Source organism: Lissotriton helveticus, chromosome 3_1, assembly GCF_964261635.1.
Source record: "Lissotriton helveticus chromosome 3_1, aLisHel1.1, whole genome shotgun sequence".
NCBI classification, from domain to species: domain Eukaryota; kingdom Metazoa; phylum Chordata; class Amphibia; order Caudata; family Salamandridae; genus Lissotriton; species Lissotriton helveticus.
This window is the reverse complement of record NC_136061.1, coordinates 112685496-112701063: the sequence shown is the minus strand read 5'-3', so window position 1 is coordinate 112701063 and position 15568 is coordinate 112685496. Positions and strand designations below refer to the sequence as shown.

Below are 15568 nucleotides of genomic sequence, written 5' to 3'. Positions count from 1 at the left end.
AGAATGGGAGGGCACGTGCATTGGAATAGGCTGTGCCCTGCCTGAGCACAAACGACTTGTCTCCTCTACAATGTTCAAGCATCCAACTTGTAGCCAGGGCAGGGGAAGTAGGAAACGTATGGGTCTTCACAGAGAATTCTCTATTAACTTCTCTTACTTTAAAGTGAGCACCAGATTTAAGTAATGTACTCTCAGACCAAGCTTTTCAGTGCACCTCCGGCCTGTGGAAGACACAGAAGGACTGCTGTGCTGCTCTGCAAGAAGGACTGTTATTGTGCTTTCTTGCTGCCTCAGTGAGAAGGGCTGGACCTGCATCTTGAACCCCGGATCACTAAAGTGACTTAATGTTAATGGTGAGGTAAAGAGATTTCTAGAGCGCAAGGCTACTCAACAGACTGTCCTGATGCTACTGTCCTGATGCTAACTGGTACTGTGAGAGAGAGAAAGGTAGAAAACCACTGCTGCACAATGAGCTACATTAGAGAGAGAAAGGTAAAAAACAGCTACTGCGTAAAGAGTCGTGTCTTGAGCCTTTTCTTAAACAATGATTCATCAGTGATCTGTCACAAATCTAAAGGGACATTATGACAACCCACTGGGCTCATGAAAGAGACAAAATATCAACCAGATTTGGACAGACAAACTCTTGGGATGCTGGTCAGATGGTTATTACAAGACCGTAATACTCTTACAGGGTTATAATAATTAATCCTGGCAGATAAGTAGTCAGGTCTAGAATGATGGTGCGCTCTGTGCATTAACAGAAAGGACTTGAAAAGAATCTGTATTTCCATGGGGAGCCAGTGCAAATTATACAGATGCATAGTAATGTGCTCTTGTCTGGTAAGACCGAGAGCCAGCCTACTTGCCGCATTTTGAACAGTCTGAAGTCTTCTCAGCAGACATTTAGGCAGGCCAGCATATAGTGCATTGACATAGTCCAACCTGTACATAAACCAAGGCCAATACCATTGTGATCCTAGCCGTAACTGAGAAGAAATTATGATTTTTTTTTGCCATACATAAAATGCCAAAGCACAAGCCTACCACCAAGATAATTCGATAATGGAAAGACATTTTCAAGGGATAGTTGGCTGGCCTCCTAATCAGAGCCTCAAGACAGAAAAGGTTCCATCCACCTTGTACCCAGCACCTCGACTCTGTCGCCCGTGAATCTTAATGTGGTGACACTTCATTACTGAACTCTTGGAAGTGGGCCTGAAGATTCTCTGCCAGCCCAGCTGTCATCCTGTGGGCAGAACCGATGCAGCTCCATTCGGAACCACCACTGTATGATGCATCCTCGACATGGTATTTTGCATTTCCCTCAGGATTTGTGGTACCTTCTTTAGAGGGCCTAACTTGGTCCCTGTATCTGGCCCGCACATCATCGAGGTCAGCCTGAATTTCTGATTTGTCCAGGTCCAGTGCGGTGTGATAATCACAGTTGGCACTTTGTTCTTCTAGGCACTATTTTCACTGCAAACTTTGAAATAGCATATCTCCGGTTCTACTGATTGGATTTTTGTCATTTTGATCTCAAGTAATTTAATACATTTTACTCTATTTTTCTAAATCGATGTGGGGTATTTTTTGTGCTGTGTTTCACCATATTCCTGTTTGTATACTGCATAGATACTCTATACATTACCACTAAGTTAAGGCTGGCTAATCTATGTTTTTGTGTCAATCAATCAGAGGGTTAATTTGAGGTTTGCTTGTGTTTCACACTACAGAGATTGTGGTTGCTGTTTGAGTAGGGTTTCAACCCCTTAACCAGTAACTCAGTTTCCAACACTGGGTATTTAAGGGTGGCTGTGTGGAAGGTAGGGTTAAACCAAAAAGAAGAAGCTACAATTAATTTTCCGTTAAGCAAATATCACTGTTATTTTGTATTATTTCCAGACCTGCCATATATGAATGTATGAAATCATGCACATTTGCCAGCACAGAGGCTCGACAGGGATGTGTGCTATGAGACACATGGGTGTTGGAGTATTTTGTTCTCCCAGATGTGCTTATGCATTTTTTAAACATGACTGTTTTATGCATACAGACTGTCCTTCTAATTTAGTCAAATAGTGAAACTGTTCCCTTTACTGGGTGAATTAACTTTTTGAAGATTCATTTCTGGATGCAGCTGCAATGCTCAGATGCTATCCTTGCTGAATGTATATGTGAACCATCTGAGGGTGCTTCCAACAAGAAGTGCACGCTAGCCACCGTGCAAGCAATCTAAATATTGTTATCAGACCACATTATGGGCACGCTGGGCGACTACAGTTTTATCTGCCAATCAGACCGCTTTGCAATCTTCAAAAAGCATCTAGGGCTCTTTTAGATATACTATTGGTGGATTTGTTCAAGTGGCAATCCTGGGAGAGGAGCAGATGAAGGTCACTGGCTGATGGCAGGGTTAAGAGTTTTTTGTTTATAGGTCACCAGATCTAATGGGACCAAAGGCGACAGCAATCAGAATACATAAGCACGCGCCTTTTCTTCCAATGCCTAATCTGAAATGAGTTGGTGTTCTCAGCCTTAGCGGTAAGGCAGCAGGGAGCCTTCTCAGTCATGGCAGAGGAGTGCTGCCTCTATGCTAAAAATAAAATGTGAGTACAAGCCTTTTATTATATTATTATTATAATTTTATTTTTGCCAGACTGATCGCCACCAGCGCGAGTCTTCAGCAAGGCTGGGCCAGGCAATCCCTTGTGACAGGCATGGCAGGGGGAGTGGTGGTGGGCACTATTAAATGCACATGACGGTTTCGCTGGCTGCCTTAGGCTTGCCGAACCATCAAGTGCACTTAGGTTTCTTCAGCCCGGCTGTGTTGCAGTGTTGGATAAATGCCACAGACTCTCAGTTACTGTCTGAGCAGCAAACCAGGCCACCCAGGCCAATCCCTGCGCTTCTCTCATGCTGGGAATAGTATTCATAGTATTGCCAGCATGAAAGAAGCACTGGGATTGGCATCTGGGAGCCTTCGCAGTGTGCAGCTGAAGTCGACAATCGTCAGAGAGGAGCAAGGCGCCGTCCAGCGGAGCTGCAGGTAAGTTAAATTTTATAGCGGAAGTGTCAGTCCAGTTAGTTCAACTGAACAGATCCAATACTACAGCTCCCAGAATTCCCTCATTTGGTAAGTAGGAAGTGAGGGCTAGATGCAGACACCTAGCAAACCTCTATTTTAAGCGCCCCTCTGCACAGGCAGTTATTGTATTGATTTTATATACAGTTTGCAGGTAGTAAGGGCTCTAAAATGCACAATTTCCCCAGTGGCAGTTCCTACACTAAGGCAGAGGAGCATCGGCCCACTGCTACTTGTCAGTGAAATAAAGGGAAACAATTATAATAACTCAAAATTATTATAATTGTATTTGTTCCTGCTGCAGCAGCTTTGAGGGTCGGGTTGCTCTCAGAACAGGGGGAGGAGTGGTGGGCACACTCAGTAAGTACGCATGAATGTTTCGCTGGCTGTCTCGGGATGTCCAAACATTCATGCGCACTTTGCATGTTCTCCACGCAGGTTGTATTGCAGCCTGGGTGGAGAACCTGTGCAGACTCCCACTGCCTGTCTGAGCGCTGAACCACCGCTTTCAGAGGATCACGTTGGCTATGGGGAGCCTGGATGTGCTTCCTGTTCTGGCTGGAGCGAGGGACTATGGAGGAGAGAAGCGGGGAGGAAGCAGCGAGAAGGTACATTTTTTCCTTCTTTTTTTTTCTGCACCCGCTTCCTTCCTCATCTCCCCCCATCCAGCCTTGCCACCCCTGATCCTTGCCTGCTGCCACTGAATTTCCTACTATCTCTATTATGTTTTTGAGAAAGGCATAACCTTTATTGGAATTGCTCGTTGCCAAAGTTCTTCCACCCTAATACTATTTTATTTGGCTTCTACTAAACATTAAGGGGCATATTTACAAGGGCTTTAGCTCCGCTTTTTCGGCTTACAAAGCCAAAAAAGCAGAGATAATACCAGTGAGAGAGCGCAAATCAAGAAAAAAAAAATAGAAGTGCACCATATTTACAAGCACGTTGCATCAGCTTAGTAAAGATTTCATAAGCGTGTCGAATTTATAGAGGGAAAATACATGAGTGTTTAATTAAAATAGAATGCATATATCAGTGTGAAAAGCTAATGTAGAAGTGTGTAGAGATGTTAGAATGATGTTGAAGTCCCATGTTATGTGGCTGTTGTAAAGGAGAATGTAATGCTGCTAAACGTAGAAATGTGTAGGCCACATGGCAGTTCACAGAGAATGAAAGGTGTTGTTACACTCTCACATGATGTGGATTTTTAATGTTGTTGTAATTCAAAGTATTATTGATCATAAGACTGAAATATATTTTATAGAAGTGTTTCATATAACCATTGTGTGTAATAAGTTAGAATACTGTTTAGACTAAGAAATTAAAGGTTTACAGAGGGCACAGGCCCGTTTCATGTAATTCTAATAGGCCTGAATAGATAAGTTCGTTTCTTTTGATCTGCATGTGTTAGTTAAAGGAAGGTCATGTTAAGCATAAATTGCAGAGACTGTTCGATGGTTTACGACTTAGAAGATACGGTGGAGGCCGGAATTTGGGGCCCACTGTACGAGTGTCTGTTTGCAGGTGCGAGGAGGTTCCAATCAAGAGAGTGATGAATAGAGTTTTGTTCAGGGAGCCAGGCACAGGCCTGGAGGAGGCTTCAGGAATTTCCTGGGGGGTACCGTCCTGCCGGAGAAGAGCCTGAGAAGCAAGGTCAACGCTAACGATGGGCCCAGTGGAGTATCAGCATGGAAAATGCCAGAACTGACACCACGTGAGGGGCGTCTCTAAAGGGCGTTTCTATTGTAAATGTTATTTTTGTATTAGGGACAGCACCCTTGGGTGGAGTTAGGGCAGATGGTCTGAGGAACCTAAGAGAGCGGATGGGTAGGCAGATAGGGTAACTACGAGACACCGATTCACAACGAAGACTAAGGGAAGTGAGTGATCTTCTTTGGAAGTCACCACGGCTGACACCTTTTTAGGCTAAGATTTTACTAAGTAGGGATGTCACTTAGTCTAGTGTAGGGACAGTCTAACCTGGATTTTCTTCCTTTCTGTCACTGACCCACAAGTTACAGCTTGTATCTATTCTTGCAACTCTGATGATTTTTGAATTGGTTTTGGTGACATTCTTCTGTCGACTAAGAGCATTTAGAAAATTTATGTTTGTATTGATACCAGTATATCTTTTTAACCTTATTTTGAGATGTTTGTATCTCCAGTTGACTTTGGCCTTATAATAAACTTTTAAAACTTATTCGTAGTAAGTGGTTCTTTAGAGTGGTGTAAGTCCTTATTGATTGACCTAGTAGTGGATTGCCTTTTACTCTATGACAGGTATCAACGGTTCAGTCGACCTGAGTTGGGATCTAGATCTATAGCAATAGGTCCGAGATCCCGCCGTAACAGTAGCGCCCTATTTTCAAGAGGGTGCTAAGATGCATAATCGCATGTTAACCCCCTTTTTCCTGACGCCTCACTTTGCATCTCCAATGAGATGCAAAGTGGGCATTACTGGGCGTACCCAAGATGGACTTTGCAAATATTGCTGATGTTTACATCGCAATATTTACAAGGCAGCCCACATGATTTCAGCACACATTTGATTTTGGCGAAAATCCTGATTTAGCCATCCCTAACATAGGGGGTGGATTATGCTGATACCACAGTGGGTCATATCAGCTAGGTTATCGCCCTTTTGCAGGGAACATCGCTGGAAAACCAGCGATGTTCCCTGCAAAAGGGCGATAACCCCGCTATCTCTGGAATTTTCAGCGCCCTGGAGTAACACATTGTTAATAACACATTACCAGGGTGATAAATACTGGAGATAGCCTGCGATAATATAATTATCGCTAAGCACGGCCAGCGATAATTATCGCTGGCCGTTGTTAATATGCCCCGGAGAATTTGCAACTATTTGGATCAGTGTCGATATCTAGAAATCGATGTATTTGTACTAATTTGTGCCGCATTGCAACATCACACAGAAATGAGGCTAAGCTCTCCCAGAATGGAAATGTATTAATTCTCGAACAGGTCCCTAGTGCTGGGAAGAATGCAACTCTGACCCAGTCTTGATAGCAAAATATGGGAGTCACGTATATTTTCGTTTGCCTCCTCCTAAAGTAAGCTGCCAGAAGCGTGCTCAAACAGCCCAGTTCTGCAAATCACACACGACCACTGAGTCATCATCAAATTCATCCGGGCATGTAAGTTCCCTGTAGCCCAATAGACTTGTAAAACTCGGACCTGGCTGCTCCCTGGAGCTCTCCTGTGGTCTCCTGTGAAAAGAGGTCTCTTCTGTCCTCCTGGGTTCACCACCCCTGAACAGGCTCCTGCATGGCTGACTACCACCCACTGGGGAAGAACATTAGGGATGCACAAACATTTCCTGTTTCTTTGTTAACATGGCTTGGAGCTTGACCTCAGTGTGGCAGATGTAGAACCACAACCCTTGTGCCCTCTCATTGGCTGTGCTCCACCTGTTAAGGTCCGGATTCCATACATTACCATCCCCCACCCTGCCCCTCCCCCTCCCCACGTCACCGCCCGGCTGGTGCTCCCACTACCGGCCACGGCTGCCAGCTACCAAGGCACTGTACTCTGGATTCCAGCTCATCTATCTTTTATCCACCATCAGACACTTCCTGCCCCTTTATCTCATTCTTGCAAGTTCTTTTTCATCATTGCTTTTCTCCCTTTGTCACTGTATTGCATTCTTTATCTGCCTCTTTCTTTTGCCCTTTTCTGTTTTTCTCTCTTTTGCTCTAGGTGAAAAACATCATAAGGAAAAATAAGTTCCAGTCCCTTGAAAAGAGTGCCAGTGAGCCGCACCTGCAACCAGGGCCGGCTTTAGGTCGGCGCAACCGGTGCAGCCGCACCTGGTGCAGACTTTGGGGGGAGCGCTGTGTTTAAAAATAAACAATGCTATAGAAGCATGTGGAATTACTTTTGCATCCTGCAGTTTTCAGGCAACATTAAACATGTCAAGATAACTCTGGTGGTTAATGTTCCTACTGGCGAGAGAATTTTGTCCATTGGCAGTTTTGATGCATCATAAAGTAGTGTGGAAGGTTAATGTGCCTGATGAGTAGCGCTATAAAAAAAAATGAAATGTATGCGAGAAAAGGGGCTATGGAGAGAGGAAGGGAACTATTGGAGAGTGGTAGTGAGGGAAATAATAGAGAAGGAGGTCTTTGGGGGGTGCCAAAAATCTCTGTCACTAAAGCTTCTAGGATTTCTTGCATTCTCGGACGCAGAGTCCTTATTTTGTAATGGGATCAAGATGACTATAAATTCGAGAATGCAAAAGAAAAAAAAACCTGGACTTGATCAGCAACACAGGCACAGAATTGGGAAAATTAGGAGCTCTGGGCTTGGAATATCATAATTTCACTGGCCAGTGTTGCATTCTGGGTGTTCATCCCTGCTGTATCTCATTATGTATATAAAAAGTGGATGCCACATCAACACATCCTCCTTCCCTCTTGATTCCGCCTTTTTCCAATCTGCAAGCAACATCTTCTGTTGCAAAGTGAAGTTTCCCCTGTGCTCTCCCTTTCACTTTCAAGGTCAATTGCATGTCTCTTTCACCCCCTCTACTGATTTGCCACTATAATGCATTTGTACTCACTACCTCTGCTTTCCTCCACCACATGGTCTTCCTAATCCTGCGTGAATGCCCCTACTTTCAAACCATCTTACTTTTTGACAGCCAGTTCTCGTTCTGAACCTTCCTTTCCATGTGGTTGGTTGGTTCCATTTAGCCGGCTCCCGCTTAATATTGGCCACCCCCTCCTCTACTGTTGTGAAGAAAAGAGAATGGTGTCTTGCCTGACCCTACCTTGTTCTTCAGGGGGTCCTTGATGATGTCTCTATCAAGTAAGTATGGTTGGACTCCATGCAATAATTTCAGGTACCACTGAAAGGATGTCCATGGTGGAAACATTGTAAGAAGTGGCCCCCCACCAAGGTTAACTTGTCTGTAAGATCAAAAGCTCACTGAATCCCACATTTTGGTTGCCATAGATAGCACTCTAGGTGGGGCCAGAACAGGGCATTAATGGCAATGCCCACTGGTGGTGAGACTCTTCAGAGATACCCAGTGTGCTGGATGAGGGGGTGCACAAAAATGTTCCCACACTCATAATCACGACAACACGGTAGAGCTGACTCACACTATGAGGAACCAGATTATTAATGCATTCATTTTGAAATATTAGGAGGCATGACTATTGTGTCCTGGGTGTCCAAGCGCTCTACATGGGAATAGATTCACACTTCGGACAGTAGTGAAGAGATTCAACATGGAGAATTACAGATCTGAGAGGGGCAGTCAGAGGCACAGGGTCTGTTTGCCCAGGTCTTTTCTTGAGGAAATATAATGCAGTACATGCTAGTATAGGGGTCACAGTCTGGATCCGTGGACAGTTGTGATCAGTGAATGAGCCTTCCAATATGGCCGCTGCGAATGGGCTGCGCTCATGTATGCCTGAGCCGACTTGCAATATCAATATGTGATAAAGCCAGTTCAGAAAATGCAGTTTCACATAGCCTTCTCACTGCTCTCTTCTTTATGTTTCCGCCTTTCACTTGTACACCAGGCCCCTTTCACTTGTACACCAGACCCCTTTCACTTGTACACCAGGCCCCTTTCACCCCTTTCACTTGTACACCACGCCTCTTTCGCTGGTACACCACGCCCCTTCTAATTGTACATCATGTCCCTTTCACTTGTAACCATTCCCCTTTCACTGGTACACCATGCCTCTTTCACTTGAAACTATGTCTCTTTCACTAGTGTACCATTCCCCTTTCACTGCTACACAATGCCCCTTTCACTGGTACAACATGCATCTTCTACTTGTAACCATAGCCCTTTCATTTGAGAGGACAAATATAACCTACAGAAAGATGTCTGGGCTACTTGAGAACTATTTTTGAAAATACAACTTTCAACTATACCACATTATGCTTTATGTTCTATTCAAGTAAAGTGTATTACTGTTAGCTCTACTTTGCGTTACTTTGGGACTACTCTCTGGTGCAAATCAAGACTTCTAGTGGGAAGTAAATCCCCAAAAACCCTAGCTTGCTTCACTTTTGGTAATTACCTTGTGATGTTCACACTTCAATATTCAAACACACCAAAAAACTTGAATGATTCAGGGCTCAGACAAATAAGCTACACTTCCCTAATAAAGGGCTGCATTTCATGGTGGTTAACGTGAGTATGCATTATATGTAGTGCCGGATTACACTGTCTTCAATAGCAATTATCAGTGGCGGCTGGTAGGAAACGGGGGTCGGGAGAGCCAAATTATAAACATTTATAAAAACACTTGCCTCCTCCCATCCGCCTCCGTCTCTCCTCCATCGTTGCTTGCTGACGAGTCCCGAAAGCACACAAGCTCCCCTAAGCCAAACACAATGCTGCCCTGCAATGCAGCATTGTGATTGGTCTGACAGCCATGGTTCGGTCATCAGACGGGGACTGGGAGCCTGGGCATGTTCTACAGCCTGGCTGTGTATTAAAGCCCAGTTGAGAACATGCTAAGTGCACATGACTGTTTGACCGACTGAAGACGGCTGGCCAAAGCATCATGCACACTTAAGTGCTGAACCACTCTTCCCTCTGTGGCACCAGCCCAGCCCCGCTCTAACCCAGCCCCATAGCTCGAAAAAATAAAAAGATAATGATAATGTTATTATCATTTTATTTATCCTTTTTCCTGCTTTGAGAGCAGTGAGGTGACTCTTTTCCGCCCTATGAGTATCGATATCACACTAACTCTCAGCAGTAAATAACAATGAAGACAGAAGGAAAAAGGTTATAAGATGAACATCATTTACGTGTTAGGGGTCACAAAGGTGACCTCTTTGTCCTGACTTTGTGGCTGGTGGCATGGCGCTATTTAGGAGATCACCTGAGGTTTCACCTATGAGCCCTCTGCATTGTCTTTCAACTCCACAACTGGGTTATATCTGTTTCTATGAAACTCTGAAGCTATTTATGAGTTTCACAATTACCGTAGAATTTTGATTTCCATGTTCTGTGATTGAACCGGATTTGAGGGCTATGTGATGTCACTTCGTATTATGTATTTGGCGTGTCACTTTATAAGTTTACTTACTGTGGTGTCACGAGGGGATCACAAGATGTGTGATGTCACCTTTGCTAGCCACATGGCTTTGGTGGAGTGAGACCTCCCAATTATAACGTGTATTTGTAAAGAACATATTCATCTATTATTGCACCTTGGTACTGAATACCAGGATAACAGGTGTTTGCTGTTACCTTGCTCAATAGATTTATTTTAGTTATTTATTTATTTATTTATCAAGGAGTTTTATAGAGCGCTGGCCTGACCCGAGGGTATCGGATCGCTTTACAACAGTTTTCGTGCAAGTGTCATACAGTAGAGCAGTATTATTCATATTGGTTCGGAAGTCCAAGTGTGCTGAGTAGCATTGAGGTAGTACGTGAGTCCTGAGATGACCTCAATGAGTGCACGTTGTCTTAGGTTGAACCTCTTATGGGGGGGAAGGAAAAGGTAGGGGTCAAATAGCACTCCTTTTATCTACTCCAGAATGATTAAAGGCTGAATGGAACCCCTAGAACTTTACCCTGTGGGTCATGCAGAGAATGCCTTAGTCCATTGAGCCACCAGAGCCACCCGGCATAAGATAATGTTTGATCCCCATATATGTATGTATGTAAGTATGTATGTATATATTCTGCATTTGTAGTACATGAACTTAGCTCGGGAGCAACAGAGCCCTGAGCAAGTGGCATGTCCCCTCGGAAGATACCGTCAGGTCAAGGGGGGTGCCCCTTGATGAGACGCATGTCCAGATTGGTTTCTGAATTGCCTAAGAATTTGTGCTGTTTAAATGTCAACAGGGTTGCTGTTCCTGATCCTAGGAACATGAACGAAAAAGGCTTGCTCTCAGTTTTTTTTTTCCTGCAATGATATGCCTCCAGTCTAGCGATAGCCAGGCTTATGGTCTGGCGTTGTCCCACTGGCATGACTGGCTTGTGTGCCAGGTGCCAGACTGAACTATTTTGTCTGATGCCCGATGGAGCTACCTGGTGTAGCTATAGTGGAGATGAGCCGTGGACTCCCTCCTTGGTCGTCACCTACCCAGTCGGCCTTTAGACTGACTTAATTTTGTCTCTCCTTGTTGTCTCTTCCCCTATCCTCCCTTTCTCACCTTCCCTGTCCCCTCCCCTCTACGCTCCATTTATTTTGCCCTCCATGTTCTTTAAATGTTTCCCATTGAGACCTAGCTATTTGGCCAAAGCCCGATGGAGCTACATGATAGCTATAGAGGAGATGGGTTTTGGGACTTCCCCCTCGACCGTCACCTATCCTGCCGGACTTTGGGCAGACTTTCCTTCGTCTTTCTGCTGTATATCCCTCCCACCCCTTTATCCTTACCCCCTTCCCCTCTACACTTCACTTATCTCGTTTTCTATGCTCTTGTAATTGTTTGTCTAGCAACTGATGTAAATTGAAACTGATGTAATCTTGTAATTTTGTGGAACCTCATGTATATAAAACTCTTAAAATAAATAAAATACGCAGGGGTGTTGTTGTTGAGGGCTCTATAAGTAATGCAGAAGGTCTTGAAGATAATCCGGGCTGGTAGTGGGAGCCAGGCCCATCCAGCTGGGTTTCAGCCCCCAGCTGTTCTTTATTCACGTGCAAGAATGAAACATGCCTGTACTGGCACATCACTTCTTGCCAGTATTTCTATTTTATTAATGTCGAAAGAGAGCACACCTTAACATGTCAGCTCTGCGAAATACGAACCTCTTGGGCTCCTTATGTACAATTAAAGAAAAAAGTTTTACAAATGGTGGTCTTGTGTATTTCAAGTAACAAGAAGGCTATTGTAAAGCAAATTAGTATAGAACAATATTGAACGCTGATAGCAGAGTAGAGGTGAATACACAAAACTACTCATGCCCAGCTTACATGGACACCAGGTGGCACATTGTCACTAACATTTCACTATCTTGTTCTGTTTCATCTGCACCTGTAAAACAAAGAGCCTTGACAGCTTCCTGCAGCAAAGAGCACACCAGGGACATGCCCAACATCCCCTCTGTCTCTGATGTTGTACATCCATAAAACCTGAGCAGTAATATCAACTGCTGTTTCACTTTCATGTTTACAGCATGATCACCATCCTCAGAGGACACCAACAAGGGAATAGAGCAACATATTCCCTACAGACCTCCTAACTCACTGCATAGCGTGTCATAAATATCATGTTTTATCTTCCATTTTTAGGGTCTTAATTCTCTTCCTCTGAATTCATCTGTGAACCACAGGTGCTAAATAATTCATCAAACACTGAATATGTGTGATCAAATCAAACACACATTCTTCTCATATTGTTCTGCTCCTGCACATATGATAATCAATCTTCATGAATATATGTACGGTAATTAATCATTGCCTTTGATCATCTCTATGTTTCATCATTATTTTGATACAATAGCGTTTCTTTCTAGTCTTTCCAAGAGAACCCTGCTTGATAGAGTGAAACTAGTTGAAAGGGCATCATGCCATTCTTTGTTGAATATTTGTCTTAAAAGCTTGCAACATAGTCTGGAATAAACTATTACAACTAGACAGGGCGCTAAAAGTCAGAGAGGAGTTCACATCGTGCGACATAAGGACAGAGAACCAATTGCACACCCACCCTGGCGGTACAAAGCATTCGCCTTCAGTAGTTGCTTGGCCTGTTGATCGTGCTTGTCCGAGTGCTCACAGCTGTCTTTGAGAGCTGAAAATTGAATAAGATATGCCAGTTTACTCCAGCTTTAAAAATCTGAAATAGTTTTTTACATTATTAATGTGCTACCCTAGGCGTAGTTCGCGTAGTAGCGCTACGCGTAGCTACGCGAAGTGCACTACGCGAGCTACACGAACTGCATAGTGCACTGTGCAAAATGGTGTTCGCACTGATTGCACAGTGCTGGATGCTTGTCCGCACTGTGCAATCAGTGCAAACCGCATCTTGCACAGTGCAAGCTGTTGTTTTCTGCTGCTCGAGTAGATTTCTACTCGAGCGGCAGCTTTCTCAACGCGGACTGGTAGTTTCTCATCGCGAGCGGTCGCGAGCATTCGCGACCGCTCGCAATGAGAAACCTGACCTGAGAATCTTGCCGGGAGGTTTATTTTCCATGCTCGCTAATGGCAACTTGATGTTGCTGATCGCGAACAAGGAAAAAGTCTCACCGGGATGTCATTTTGCTCGCTCACGGTTGCCAACTTGACTTTGAGGACGGCGAGCAAGCACAAAATGACCGCGACGCTATGCTACGCTCTGCGTGTTTGCACTGTACTACGTGCAATTTGCGTAGTGCGAAGTCGCGCAAACTTTGCAAACTATGCGAGCGTAGCGTAGTGCTTCGCCCAGGGTTACTACTAATGTGCTAGAGCTAGTATAGAACTTAGAAGAAGTCAATGAGGATGTTAGTGCTAAAGAATACATAGAAATAATGTTGGAGTATTCTTTTCTGTTCATGTTACCTATAAATGTTGTTGCTGCCTTGATGTTTGTGTTCATTGTGCTGACAAATCATATTGCGTATACTAGACTAAAATGAACATTCCACTCTCTAGTGATCGTTGAGTGCAGTTCATTCATGAAAGAGAATTTGGTGTTGGACTAACTCTCCCTGTGTGGTCTCATGGGACTGCGCTTTACCTGAAGCATTTCTTAAGCAAACCTTGCTCAGTGGGTTATTTATGGGTTGCAATTCAAGTGGTTTTCTGATTCCGGATGGCATATTGCATGAGTCCCTGCTGCCCAGGAGTCAAAAATCTGAAACGCGGCTCTAGAAAGCTCAAAAGGATGCAACCAACTAAGTGGTTCAGCTGAAGATGAGGTCTGCCGCATAATTTACTGAACCATGATAACCCTCCTACAAACCCTTTAGATTAATAGTAGCAGTTTACGTGCTGAAAAGTGAAAAGTCCTTGTCTGGAGCAAAGTGAGGGCTATCGTTGTCCTGATGTGCTGTTACAATGCGGGGTGGATTTGCGTGAAGCATGCACAGATGCACATCATTTCCACACAAGCACATTGATAAATATCAAACATTCATGCACATAACCAGACAAAACAATGTAGAGGCACACAGACCTACTGGAACCATTAATGGGCCACAGTAGACAATGTCAGTAATAAGCCTATATGGGCCTCAAGCAGCAATAAGCTTCACTGGCCACAATGGACAATGGACATCAATTCCCTAGGGTATAATGATTATTAATGGCCCTAGCAAGTATTTCAAGGCCAAGATATGCACACACATTCGCCCATGCACAAACACACACATTGTTTGCTTTCTTCAAATTGAGTCCTTTCTTGCAGTTAATGCTACAGAGATAATTACTAAGGCCACATGGCATGGAATTCTTAACTAAGTCCTGTAAAAACATAAGGAGAAAAGCCAGGGGGTGACTGGTACCCGTTTTGTAAGATGTGTCCATTTTCTTTTCTGCCACTTTGACATCAGCCGGGACACAAAGCTTGTCAGTGGACTCTGCGTTGGGCTTCAGGACTGCTGATCACTGTACATTCTGGATAAGCATGGCTGCAGGAGTTCGACACACCCAGGTTTTGGAGGGCATTAAAAATGAAAGGAATTATTGGAGTGTCCGTAACAGTACATCACAAAAAATAAGGTTGAGACACAGATATGCAAAGAGTGAGGACAACAAAATGTTAAATATGGCAGACAAGGAACAGAAGATAAAAAACTGTAGATGTGGAGGATGGAGCAGAATTCTTCTGGGATTCAAAGGGAAGCATAGATGAAGAAAACAGAAGATAGAGGACACAAAGCAGAAAGGCAGAGACCAGAATTAATATGCATAGATGGAAGGGCTGAAGGTGTGTGGATTGTGAAGAAGGCCAAGTTTTTTTTGGCAGGGCTTCGGTCAATTTTGGTCTTTTTTTGTGTTTTTTGAGGGAGGTTTTGCCTTTGTGGTATTGCAAGTGTCACAGTGTTGGCTGTATGCGACAGCAACAAGGATGTACCAGGGGAAGCAAAGGAGTCAAGGACTGCTACAAGGCAGCGATGAAGGGGAAGAAGGCACTTAGAATCCATCCAGGCTCAGGTGACGCAAGCGGTTTAAGACTGCACTATAGGAATCAGAGCCAGGCAATCACCAAGCATAACAGAAGAGCAGCAGAGACGTCAGCAGGAGCAGTGCAGACTGCCTTATTAGCCAGGAGAGGAACAAGAACAGGTTTTGTAGAGGAGGAGTTGCACTCGACACAGGAAGAGTACCAACAGCAGGCACCAATGCAGCAGCAGCAAAAAGGATCTTGTGCCAACTGACTGCTGCTGGGGAGCAGGTAGCAGGCACCAACAGCAGCAGATAAGTAGCCACTGTGGACCAACAGCAGCAGCTGAGGTGTAGAAAGGTGCCTGTGACAGTAGCATGCACAAACAACAGAGCTGGCAAGTTTCCAAACTGCTTATGTGTGACACTCTTACATTTGCAGTTC

The 15568-nt window shown here is 44.3% G+C and overlaps 1 protein-coding gene across 1 annotated transcript in view; it reads left to right on the top strand.

The window, feature by feature from the left end:
* PITPNM3 (PITPNM family member 3) overlaps positions 1-15568 on the top strand; it is a 1384705-nt gene that overhangs the window by 889924 nt on the left and 479213 nt on the right. The gene's annotated exons all lie outside the window — the stretch shown is intronic.